This window comes from Geotrypetes seraphini, chromosome 3, assembly GCF_902459505.1.
Source record: "Geotrypetes seraphini chromosome 3, aGeoSer1.1, whole genome shotgun sequence".
Lineage (NCBI taxonomy): Eukaryota > Metazoa > Chordata > Amphibia > Gymnophiona > Dermophiidae > Geotrypetes > Geotrypetes seraphini.
This window is the reverse complement of record NC_047086.1, coordinates 1,891,208-1,903,904: the sequence shown is the minus strand read 5'-3', so window position 1 is coordinate 1,903,904 and position 12,697 is coordinate 1,891,208. Positions and strand designations below refer to the sequence as shown.

Genomic DNA, 12,697 nt, shown 5'->3' with positions numbered 1-12,697 from the left:
GTTGGGCAGACTGGATGGACCATTCGGGTCTTTATCTGCCGTCATCTACTATGTTACTATGTAACATAGTAAATATAAATGTTAATTAAAAATTTCTCTGCATACAGTGTTTTTTACGTAATTTAATTTTGTGGTTACCGTTATGTATTGTTAATAGGATTTATATTGTGTGTGTATGAAGAATGAATGAAAAAAAATGGCATTACAATTAGTACTATTATCCTTAGACAAGCAGGTAGCATATTCTCACAAATGGATGACGTCATCCACTGAGCCCTGGTATGGACTGTGAAAAGTATAGTATCACTTTAAGCATTAGTCAGTAGAAGGAAGAAGGTGTTGATGCCCCTGTACAGGTCATTGGTGAGGCCCCACTTGGAGTATTGTGTTCAGTTTTGGAGACCGTATCTGGCGAAAGACGTAAGAAGACTTGAGGAGGTCCAGAGGAGGGCGACGAAAATGATAGGAGGCTTGCACCAGAAGACGTATGAGGAGAGACTGGAAGCCCTGAATATGTATACCCTAGAGCGGGGGTCGGCAACCCGCGGCTCCAGAGCCGCATGCGGCTCTTTTCCACCTTTGCTGCGGCTCCGGTAGTGTGTCACGCAGGCATGCAACTTACAAGTCCGGCGTCGCGGCGGGAAATAGCCATGCTGAGCAGTGAGCTCAGCACATACACAGATGAAAGCCTTGCTTGCTGATTGGTCCGGCGGCCCCGCCCCGCCGTGCCGCCGGACCAATCAGCAAGCAAGGCTTTCATCTGTGTAGTGCTGAGCTCACTGCTCAGCATGGCTATTTCCCGCCGCGACGCTGGACTTGTAAGGTGCACGCCTGAAAAAGAAATCATCCTGGCCGGGGTCGGTGTCATGCTCCGGAGATCTACAGCCTTCCTATCTCCCTCTCCCTTCTACCTGCTTCCGGCCACATCCCCTGCTCCGCGGCTCTCTTCGGCAACTCAGCAGCAGCGATCGACACAAGCTTCTGACGTCGGGGCCTACCCTCTGCGAGTCCCGCTTGTTTCAACTTCCTTTTTCCACAAAGGCGGGACTCGTAGAGGGAAGGCCTCGATGTCGGCAGCTTGTCTTGATCACTGCTGCTGACGAGTTGCTGAAGAGAGCCGCGGAGCAGGGGGGTGTTGCCAGGTGCAGGTAGAAGGGAGAGGGCCAGATGCAGGACTCGTGGGTGAGGGAGCAGAAGAGAGAGAGAAAGAGAGAGGGGAGGGAAACAAAAGGAAATATTTCATACTGGGCTGGGCCGGAGTGGAGGGAGGGTGGAAAGATTCTAGCTACAGGGTGCAGTAACAAAGGAAAAGGGGGGAAAGCTGAAAATGGAGATAGTGACACAAAGAAGAGAAAGGGTAAGCAGGACCTACTGAATAAGGATAGAGATACAGAGGGGACATGAAGAGGAGGTGAAATAGAGACATAGAAGTAATGCTGAAAAAGTGTGTGGGGGGAGATAAAGACATTGAAAGGGCAAATGGTGAACATGGCGTAAAGATAAGGACAGAGACAAATGAAGATTCTGAAAAAGTGGTGAGATAGGGATATAGGTGAGATGGACACAAAGAAGGGTGATGCTGGAAAATAGGTGGAATGGTAATTCTGACAGACACAGAAGGGAAATGCTGGATCAAGGAGAGATGGGGCTCAGGCTGAATGGAATGAGGAGAAATGCCTTGTTGGCCCGGAACTTCCTCTCCTACGTCAGAATTGACGTCAGGGAGCGGAATGCTGGTCAGCGCGATGCTTCTGCAGGGAAAGCTTGGGACGGCGGTGGCTTGGGGGCTATTCCCCGATGGCGGTGGCAGCAAACCGAGTGGCTTGGGGGAGGGCACGGAGAAAGAAAGAAAGGGGGCAGACAGAGACAGAAAGAAGGGGGAACAGGGAGACAGAAAGAAAAAGTTGGGGGAGAGAATGAGGTCTGGAGGAGAGGAAATATACAGGAGGCTGAAAGAAAGGAAGAAAGATTGGATGCACAGTCAGAAGAAGAAAGTGCAACCAGAGACTCATGAAATCACCAAATAGCAAAGGTAGGAAAAATGATTTTATTTTCAATTTAGTGATCCTGTATATAGCATTAAGATAAGAACAATATATGCAGTGTTAGATTTGTTTTATAATGGTTTTGCGGCTCCAAGTTTTTTTTTCTTTTCGAAAACGGGTCCAAGTGGCTCTTTATGTCTTAAAGGTTGCAGACCCCTGCCCTAGAGGAAAGGAGAGACAGGGGAGATATGATTCAAACGTTCAAATACTTAAAGGGTATTAACGTAGAACAAAATCTTTTCCAGAGAAAGGAAAATGGTAAAACCAGAGGACATAATTTGAGGTTGAGGGGTGGTAGATTCAGGGGCAATGTTAGGAAATTCTACTTTACGGAGAGGGTGGTGGATGCCTGGAATGCGCTCCTGAGAGAGGTGGTGGAGAGTAAAACTGTGACTGAGTTCAAAGAAGCGTGGGATGAACACAGAAGATTTAGAATCAGAAAATAATATTAAATATTGAACTAGGCCAGTTACTGGGCAGACTTGCACGGTCTGTGTCTGTGTATGGCCGTTTGGTGGAGGATGGGCAGGGGAGGGCTTCAATGGCTGGGAGGGTGTAGATGGGCTGGAGTAAGTCTTAACAGAGATTTCGGCAGTTGGAACCCAAGCATAGTACCGGGTAAAGCTTTGGATTCTTGCCCAGAAATAGCTAAGAAGAAAAAAAAAAAAAATAAAAATTTAAATTGAATCAGGTTGGGCAGACTGGATGGACCATTCGGGTCTTTATCTGCCGTCATCTACTATGTTACTATGTTTTAGACTGCCCACACTATACATGTGCGGTTTCCTACCCAATGCCAGATCACAATGTCGTCAGTTTTTCGTTTTCCACGGAGTGAAGGCATATCTCTTGTTTCTCCGTCAAGTTACCTTCCTGCTTATATTTTTTATAAACTTTTTCAAGTTCTTCTCTCTATATTTTTCTTTTCTTTTGAAAAATAAGTAAAGTAGAAACGTAAAAAGAAAAAGTAACTTTGGACTTTCTTCAAACTTCGTTCGAAGTTCAATGGCCTTCACAATTCCATCTTTACTTCCTGTGGTGATCATCGATGGATTTTCGGTCTTGTTTCTACTCTACCCGAGCTCTTCCTCTTTGACTATTGATTAATGTCAAAGTTTTTCTTCTTTTGTTTCTTTTGACATATAGGTCTGGAATCGGACTTCCAGTGACTTGGACTTGCCGGTACAAATAAACACCAATACCTTCATCTATTTGCATCGGTGGCATATTAGCATCAACTCCGGTTGATGCATGCCTTTCTGTACCAATGTTTATTCCATACCTTTATCAGTGGCATATTAGCACAATCAATTAGAGGTAAAGCTCAAATCATTAAGGATTGGATAATTGATCAAAATCTAGCCTGTGTTTATCTCTGAAACTTGGCTCATTTGCAATGATGATCCAACATAAGAAGTTGCCTCCACTGGGTCAGACCAGAGGTCCATCTCGCCCAGCGGTCCGCTCCCGCGGTGGCCCATCAGGTCCGCGACCTGTGAAGTGGTTTCTGACCACTTCTATAACCTACCTCAAGTTCTATCTGTACCCCTCTATCCCCTTATCCTCCAGGAACCTATCCAAACCTTCCTTGAACCCCTGTACCGAGTTCTGGCCTATCACTTCCTCCGGAAGCGCGTTCCATGTGTCCACCACCCTCTGGGTAAAAAAGAACTTCCTAGCATTTGTTCTAAACCTTTTCCCTTTCAATTTCTCTGAGTGACCCCTAGTGCTTGTGGCTCCCCTAGCATTTGTTCTAAACCTTTTCCCTTTCAATTTCTCTGAGTGACCCCTAGTGCTTGTGGCTCCCCACAGTTTGAAGAATCTGTCTTTATTTACTTTCTCTATGCCCTTTAGGATTTTGAAGGTTTCTATCATGTCCCCTCTAAGTCTCCTCTTCTCCAGGGAGAACAGCCCCAGCATTTTTAACCTGTCAGCGTATGAAAAATTTTCCATACCTCTTATCAGTTTAGTCGCCCTCCTCTGCACTCCCTCGAGTACCGCCATGTCCTTTTTGAGGTATGGCGACCAGTATTGAACACAGTACTCCAGGTGCGGGCGCACCATTGCGCGATACAGCGGCATGATGACCTCCTTCGTCCTGGTCGTGATACCTTTTTTGATGATGCCCAGCATTCTGTTTGCTTTCTTTGAGGCTGTCGCACACTGCGCCGATGGTTTCAATGATGTGTCGACCATCACCCCCAGGTCCCTTTCAAGGTTACTCACCCCTAGCAGTGTTCCCCCCATTTTGTAGCTGAACATTGGGTTCTTTTTCCCTACATGCATGACCTTGCATTTCTCTATGTTAAAATTCATTTGCCACTTTTTTGCCCAGTCTTCCAGTCTCGTTAGGTCCCTTTGCAGGTCTTCACAGTCTTCCGTGTTTCTAACCCTGCTGTAGAGTTTGGTGTCATCAGCAAATTTGATAACCTCACATTTTGACCCCGTCTCCAGATCGTTAATAAATATATTGAACAGTAGAGGTCCCAGCACCGACCCCTGTGGAACTCCGCTCGTGACCCATTGCCAGTCTGAGTATTGGCCCTTTACTCCAACCCTCTGTTTCCTGCCTGCCAACCAGTGTTTGATCCATCGATAGATATCCCCTTGCACCCTGTGGTTCCACAGCTTTTTAAGTAGTCGCTCGTGAGGTACCTTGTCGAAGGCTTTTTGGAAGTCAAGGTAAATAATGTCTATGGATTCCCCCTTATCCATCTGGCTGTTTATTCCCTCAAAGAAGTACAGCAAGTTTGTGAGGCACGACCTTCCCTTGCAGAAGCCATGCTGGCTCGCCTTCAGTTGTCCATTGTTTTCTATGTGTTCGCAGATTATGTCCTTTACCATTGCTTCCATCATCTTTCCCGGAACCGAGGTCAAGCTCACAGGCCTGTAGTTTCCCGGGTCACCCCTTGATCCCTTTTTAAAAATGGGCGTGACATTTGCTATTTTCCAGTCCTCTGGGATCTCCCCAGTTTTTAGGGAGAGGTTACATATTTGGCGAAGTGTCTCTGCTATTTCATTTCTCAGTTCTTTTAGCACCCTTGGGTGGATGCCGTCCGGGTCCGGTAATTTGTCACTCTTCAGTCTGTCTATCTGTCTGAGGACATCCTCTTTGCTTACCTCTAGTTGTACCAGCCTTTCGTCGTGTTCTTCGTTTATAATCACCTCGGGTTCTGGGATATTGGATGTGTCCTCTCTGGTGAAGACTGATGTGAAGAATTTGTTTAACCTGTCAGCTATCTCTTTTTCCTCCTTTATCGCTTAATGATCTATTCCCCTCACACTATAAAACTGTCCCTCTTTGCCATAAGGAAAAAAGAGGCGGAGGAATTGCTATTATATTGCATGCAGTGTTCCCTCTAAGCGGGCGGGTGTTGTGAGCAAACTTTTTTCACTGTGAGCTAAAAATATCGGGCGCCAGCAAGTTATGAGCCAAATAAATATGTTGCTTTCTACCACAGAACTTCCTTACGTTTGTATGGAATCTATCCCCTTTCAACTTTAGAGAGTGCCCTCTCGTTCTCCCTGCCTTAGCTACTAAGTCTATTCCCTTCAGTACCTTGAATGTTTCTATCATGTCCCCTCTCAATCTCCTCTGCTCAAGGGAGAAGAGGCCCAGTTTCTCTAATCTTTCGCTGTACGGCAACTCCTCCAGCCCCTTAACCATACGTGACAAAAAATCAATTCATGTAGCAAATGCTACATTTATCTTTTGGCATGGCCCATCATGTAGCAAATGCTATAACTGATGGGCCATGCCAAAAGATAAATATATATATACTAAAAAATAAAAAATAAAAATAAATATATACTAGGAGTAAAGGGGCATGCAATAAAGCTTTTAAGTAGTAGATTTAAAACAAACCTGGGAAAATATTTTTCATTCAACATGTAATTAAAAAAAGATTTGGATAATTTCCTTAAAAAATCTGCATGACATTATTAAGATGGACTTAGGAAAGCCCACTGCTTATTCCTAGAATAAACAGCATAAAATCTGTTTTACTCTTTTGCACTGTTGTGCTTTCAGCAAAATGTTTTAAACACAAAAACAGAAAATCACATGCACAGGCATTAGGTCACCCAGGCATCTAGAATTAGCAATCTTGCACAGCCAGCCTATGATTGACAGGAGCTGCCAAATCACATTGAAAAGGATGATAAGGAAGGCAGATAAGAGATGGTGGAAGGAAGACAAAACGAAAAGGCAAGAACAAAACTGAAGTAGAAACGAGCCAAACATACAGTATAGCATACAAAAAATGTATGTTTTCCTTTGGCTTCCAAAAACTGATTGGCATCCAAGTTCCCTAAAGTTTCACACAGTCATCTTCTAATAATGTCACCATATACAGTTGGCTTGCCAGAAATATGTTTAGGATGCCACTGCAACTCTACCAACAGCATATTAACTTAACAGTGTAGCTTCAAAATAACTGCATCTCTATCCTTCCCTCCCCCCTGTGGTTTTTAGCATATCTCTCTTCTCATTTCCTCCACTCAGATCTGATCATTCTCTGCTCTCTCTTCCCTTTTCTTCTCTGGTCTTCCTTCTCTATTTTCTGCCTCCATCTAAATTAAATTCTTTCTTACTATTTAGTCCCGTTTCCCTCTTTTCACTGTGTCTACACACAGCTTGTCACCCCTTTCCCTCACCCCTCCATTATCTTACTATTTTCTTCCCCCTTTATTTATCTCCTCCTTCCATCCAGTATGTGTTCTTTCCCCACTTCCATTCAGCATCTGCTCTCCCTTCTCAACTGACATCCATCTGCCTTCTGCTCTCTCTCCCTTCTTCTCACTTCCATCATCTGCCCCTTCTCTCTCTCTCTCTCTCCCCCCCCCCCAACTTCCATCATCTGCCCCCCTTCCCCTCACCTTTGTGGGTCACTTTCTTTCCCCTGAGGGTGGCTCATGTCACAGGGGAAGCTTTGGCCGAGCAGAACCGCTTGGTTGACAGTGGAACTTACTTGATTGATGTCGATGCTGGGGCCCGTTGCCGTTTGAAGGAAAAAAAAAAAGGTGGAAAAAAGGAACCTGTAAAGGCGAGAGGAAGGGAAACCTCCAGGACAGCTGCTTTTTGCCCTCCTTCAGCGGCCCAAGAGTTCAGACCAGCAGCGGCAGCTGTGTATGCTTTTAACTTCGGCACAGAGCTACCCCTAATCAATAGTTTAGCGCGGTTTCATGAGGCAGCCTCGGGGCCTTTGATAGCCGGCCCGCTTCGATGATGCGATGTGGGCCGGCCTAGCAAAGGCCCCGAGGCTGCCTTATGAAACCGCGCTAAACTATTGATTAGGGGCAGCTCTGTGCCGAAGTTAAAAGCATACACAGCTGCCGCTGCTGGTCTGGAGGTGCGGAGACAAGGCAGGAGGCAAACGCGGTGGAAGGCAGGAGTCCCGGCGAAGGCAGGAGTCCCGGCACAGCGACTACAACAGGAAGTTGCAAGTCAGCTGACGCCGGCCTTTCGTTGCGGCGGGGACCGAATCCTTCGCGGACCGGCAAGATTTTGTTTGCGGACCGGCGGTTGAAGAACTGTGCTCTACACTGTGTGCGCTGTGACGAGAAACTTGTGCGCTGCGAGGTAATATTTTGTGCGCCAGCGCACCCCAGCGCAGCTTAGCGGGAACACTGATTGCATGTTAGCTTTAATTTTAATATGCAAGTTTATTACATTACATTACATTAGTGACTTCTATTCCGCCTGTACCTTGCAGTTCTAAGCAGATTACAGTGTAAGATAGCTGAACATTTCCAGGAAGTTACAAATAACAGAATAAGGTAGCTGGACATTTCCAGGAAGTTACAATTTACAGTATAAGATAGCTGGACATTGCCAAGAAGTTGCCATTTAGGGGATGATTACACAGTAGATGCAGGGGACGCTTATATAGTGGATGTAAGGGAATTACAGAATTAAGGTGTTGAATAGAATGGAAGGGGGACATTTAGGATCACTAGGAGGGAAGAAGAGGTTGAGGGTTGGTCACTTGTACACTTAATAGGATGGACCTACAAGATTCCTTAAACTGTATTCTCTTTTATATGCCACCCAACTCTTGGGCTGGGGCTAAAAGATATTTTTATGAATTCATTCTTACTAATTCTCTTGTGACTTCACAATGTCCATTGTTAAGTGACATTAATCTTCATTTGGAAGTGAAATCCGACCAGGATGTAACTGATTTGACCGCTTTTCTATTTTCCCTGGAATATTCTTTTCCTCAACCACCACAAATGCATATTGGGGGTCATCATCTCGATCTGGTTTCACTAACTACTAAATCTGAACTTACCCCCCCAAATCCTGCTAAGAGATGATAGATGGTCACCAACACCTTGGTCGGATCACTTCATTTATTATTTTCATTAAATTGGATTAAGCAATATAACTTAATAGAGAAATCGTATGAACAAGATAATCCTATCAGGAAATCACCCAACCCACTTGAATTCTGAAAACGAGTTGATTTATTACCAGAAGACAATATTTATGAATTCCCATTTAAATTGAAAACTTTATTTAATACTATTTTAGATGAAATTGCACCTAAACATGTTGTAAACAGACGAGCAGATGATTTTAAAAAAATGGTATGATGCAGAGTTATTAGAAATGAAATGAATAGTACGTCGCTTTGAGAAGAAATGGCTAAAATCTAAATTAGCCAGAGATAAAGAAAAATGGAGGAAGGAAGTCAAAAATTATAAATCATTACTAAGAGAGAAACGAAAAGCATATTACTTAGATAAAGTAGGGAACACTAGTACCAATGTAAAAAAAAATATTCCACTTAGTCAATAATATGTTTAATGTGACTAAAAAAGCACAATCTCCACGGTTGCCTTCACCATCTGCTGATGACCTAGCAAACTTCTTCTGTTCCAAGGTCTCTAGTTTAAGATCTTCTTGTTTGCCTTGCTCAGAAATTATCAAACTTGCTGCACTTCTTTGAGGAAGTAAACAGGAAAATAGACAAGGTAACCCAGACGACATTTTATATCTGGATTTTCAGAAGGAGTTCGACAAGGTTCCACATGAACCACTACTTCAAAAAATTGCGAGTCATGGAATTGAGGGTGAAATACTCACGTGGGTTAAAAACTGGCTGGCAGATAGGAAACAGAGAGTGGGGGTAAATAGACAATACTCGGACTGGAAAAGCGTCACGAGTGGAGTGCTGCAGGGTTCGGTTCTTGGACCCGTGCTCTTCAACATATTTATAAACGACCTGGAAATTGGTACAACGAGTGAGGTGATTAAATTTGTAGACGATACAAAGTTATTCAGAGTAGTGAAGATGCAGGAGGATTGCAAAGACCTGCAACTTGACATAAACACTCTCGAGAAATGTGCTGCGACATGGCAAATGGGGTTTAATGTGAATAAGTGTAAGGTGATGCATGTTGGTAACAAAAATCTTATACATGAATACAGAACATAAGAACATAAGCATTGCCTCTGCTGGGTCAGACTAGAGGTCCATCATGCCCAGCTGTCCACTTACGCGGCGGCCCATCAGGTCCAGGACCTGTATAGTAATCCTCTATCTATACTCTTCTATCCCCTTTTCCTTCAGGAAATCATCTAATCCCTTCCTGAACCCCAATATCGTACTCTGTCCTATCACATCCTCTGGAAGCGCATTCCAGGTATCCACCACCCTTTGGGTGAAGAAGAACTTCCTAGCATTGGTTTGAAACTGTCCCCTCTTAATTTTGCCGAATGCCCTCTCATTCTTGTAGTTTTCAAAAGTTTGAAGGTGCTACTTAAGTCAAACTGAAGCACCAGTGCACTGCCGTTACCCTTGCTCAATAAACTATTTAGATGTAGCCAAAACTGTCACAGGATGTCCGGTGCGGTACTTGGAGAGACCCCCCAGGAAAGAGACTTAGGAGTACTGGTCAACAAGTTGATGAAGCCATCCGTGCAATGTGCGGTGGCGGCGAAAAGGGCAAACAGAATGCTAGGAATGATTAAGAAGGGGATCACGAACAGATTATAGAGGGTTATCATGCCATGGTATGCCCTCACCTGGAGTACTGCGTCCAACACTGGTCACCGTACATGAAGAAGGACACAGTGCTACTCGAAATGGTCCAGAGAAGAGTGACCAAAATGGTTAAGGGGCTGGAAGAGTTGCCGTATAGTGAGAGGTTAGAGAAACTGGGCCTCTTCTCCTTTGAAAAGAGGAGACTGAGAGGGGACATGATTGAAACGTTCAAGATAATGAAGACAGTTGTTCACCCTCTCCAAGGTAGAGAGAACGAGAAGTCACTCTCTAAAGTTAAAAGGGGATAGATTCTGTACAAACATAAGGAAGTTCTTCTTCACCCAGAGAGTGATAGAAAACTGGAACGCTCTTCCAGAGGCTGTTATAGGGGAAAACACACTCCAGGGATTCAAGACAAAGTTAGACAAGTTCCTGCTGAACCAGAACATATGCAGGTAAGGCTAGTCTCAGTTAGGGCACTGGTCTTTGACCTAAGAGCCGCCGCGGGAGCGGACTGCTGGGCACGATGGACCACTGGTCTGACCCTGCAGCAGCAATTCTTATGTACATTGGTCTAGATTATCCAGAAAGGGATGACTTTTCTAAATTATTTTGTAGCTATGCTAAATCTTCCTGTCTACTAGACCCCTGCACTCCCAACCTAATGGTAGCTGCCTCTCTATGCTTTAAACTGAAACTATTCGAATGGCTATCTGATTCCCTAGAAGCAGGAATATTTTCGTATGAGGAAGGTAATATAATTATCACGCCAATAATTAAAAACATCAAAGAATCTATTTCATTACCATCTAATTACAGACCTATTGCATCCATTCCCTTTTCTGTCAAAATCATGGAGGGTCTTGTTCAAATCCAGCTCACCAAATATCTTGAGCAACACTCCCTACTTCAGGATTCTTAATCAGGTTTTAGAACTAATTTTAGTACTGAGACGGTTTTGGCTACATTACTCAACCATTTAAATAGTTTATTGAGCAAGGGTAATAGCAGCGCACTGGTGCTTCAGTTTGACTTAAGTAGCGCCTTCGATCTGGTAGATCATACCAAATTACTGGCTTGCTTGGATGCTTTTGGCCTACAGGGTAATGTTCTCCTGTGGTTTAAAGGGTTCTTGGAATCCAGACACTATCAGGTTAAGTTTAACAATCAGTTTTCCTTTAACTGGAAAAACCCGAGTGGTGTACCTCAGGGTTCCCCACTTTCTCCCACATTATTTAATGTATATCTCTCTTCATTGGGTAATAGTTCGAGTAATCTGGGTATAGAACTGTTCAGCTATGCTGATGATATCACAATTGTTATACCTTGTGGTACAATTCTATCTCGTATTTCTCATAAAATTGAGTCTGTGTTGAAATTGATGAACTCTTGGATGCAGGACTTTAAACTCAAGCTCAACCCTGAGAAGACAAAGTTTTTTGTCATGTCGCCACATAAGATAATTCACAAGCCATCAATTAATATAAATTCTACCTTATGTGTAATCCAACCAACAATTAAAATACTGGAAGTCATTTTGGATCAGCATCTGACCATGAAAAAACAAATAGATGCTGTGATACACAAGGGTTACTATACGCCAGGGGTGTCCAACTTGCGGCCCCATGAAATATTTTGTGCGGCCCCGGTTGATGGCGATGCAGTGTTTTCCTCTGTTGCCCCCAGGTGTTTACCATCTTGCCGGCTCCCTCCTCTGTCTTGCTGCAGCGTTTGCGTGTTTGTGCGGCCCCAGAAACATTTTTTTGGGCCAATGTGGCCCAGGGAAGCTAAAAAGTTGGACACCCCTGCTGTACTCTATGGAAATTGTGCACCATTAGACCCTTCTTTGAGTTTTTTGCTTTTAAACTGTTGGTACAGTCTCTGTTTTTGAGTCTTTTGGATTATTGCACTATTGTATACTTAACAATTCCAAAGAAAGACATGGCTAGATTTATACTGATCCAAAATACAGCAGTTAGAATGATCTATGGGCTTTAAAAGTACGATCATGCAACTCCATTTTATTGTGAGCTGCGTTGGTTGCCAGTGGAGGCTCGTGTTTTGTTCAAGTTAGGTTGCTTTTGCTATAAGGTTATGTTTGGAACCACTCCATCTTACATGGTTAACAGATTTTCTTTAGCATCTTATAAATACAGTAGGAAATCTCATGCCCTGTTTACCTTTCCGTCAATAAAGGGCTGTAAAAGTAAGAAATTTCATGACCATATTCTAGAATTCCAAGCGGCTTCTCATGATAAAGAATTTAGATTATTGCTTGAAGCCCATTCTTACAAACATTTCAGAACTCAACTGAAAACCTATCTCTTTTCAAAATACTTGATCAAATAATTTTTCTAAATTGTTCTTAATTTTTTTTTTTTTAAATCTTTTGTAAACCGCGTAGAACTTATAGTTACGCGATTAAGAAGTTATGTTTTGTTAGCATCGAGTCTATTTGCCTTCTGTACCGATCTTTCAACCACGTCGACATAGATGTATCGCAGTGACGTTGATACTTCCATCTATGTGCATTGGTGGCAGTGGATTTTCCCAAGCCATCTCAATAATGGCTTATGGACTTCTCTTTTAGGAAATTATCCAAACCTTTTTTAAATCCTGCTATGCTAACTGATTTCACCACATTCTCTGGCAATGAATTCC

General features: G+C 43.6%; 1 protein-coding gene across 2 annotated transcripts in view; it reads right to left on the bottom strand.

Moving 5' to 3' along the window:
- The window catches only part of HS3ST5 (heparan sulfate-glucosamine 3-sulfotransferase 5), a 147,732-nt gene that overhangs the window by 44,934 nt on the left and 90,101 nt on the right, over positions 1-12,697 (bottom strand). The gene's annotated exons all lie outside the window — the stretch shown is intronic.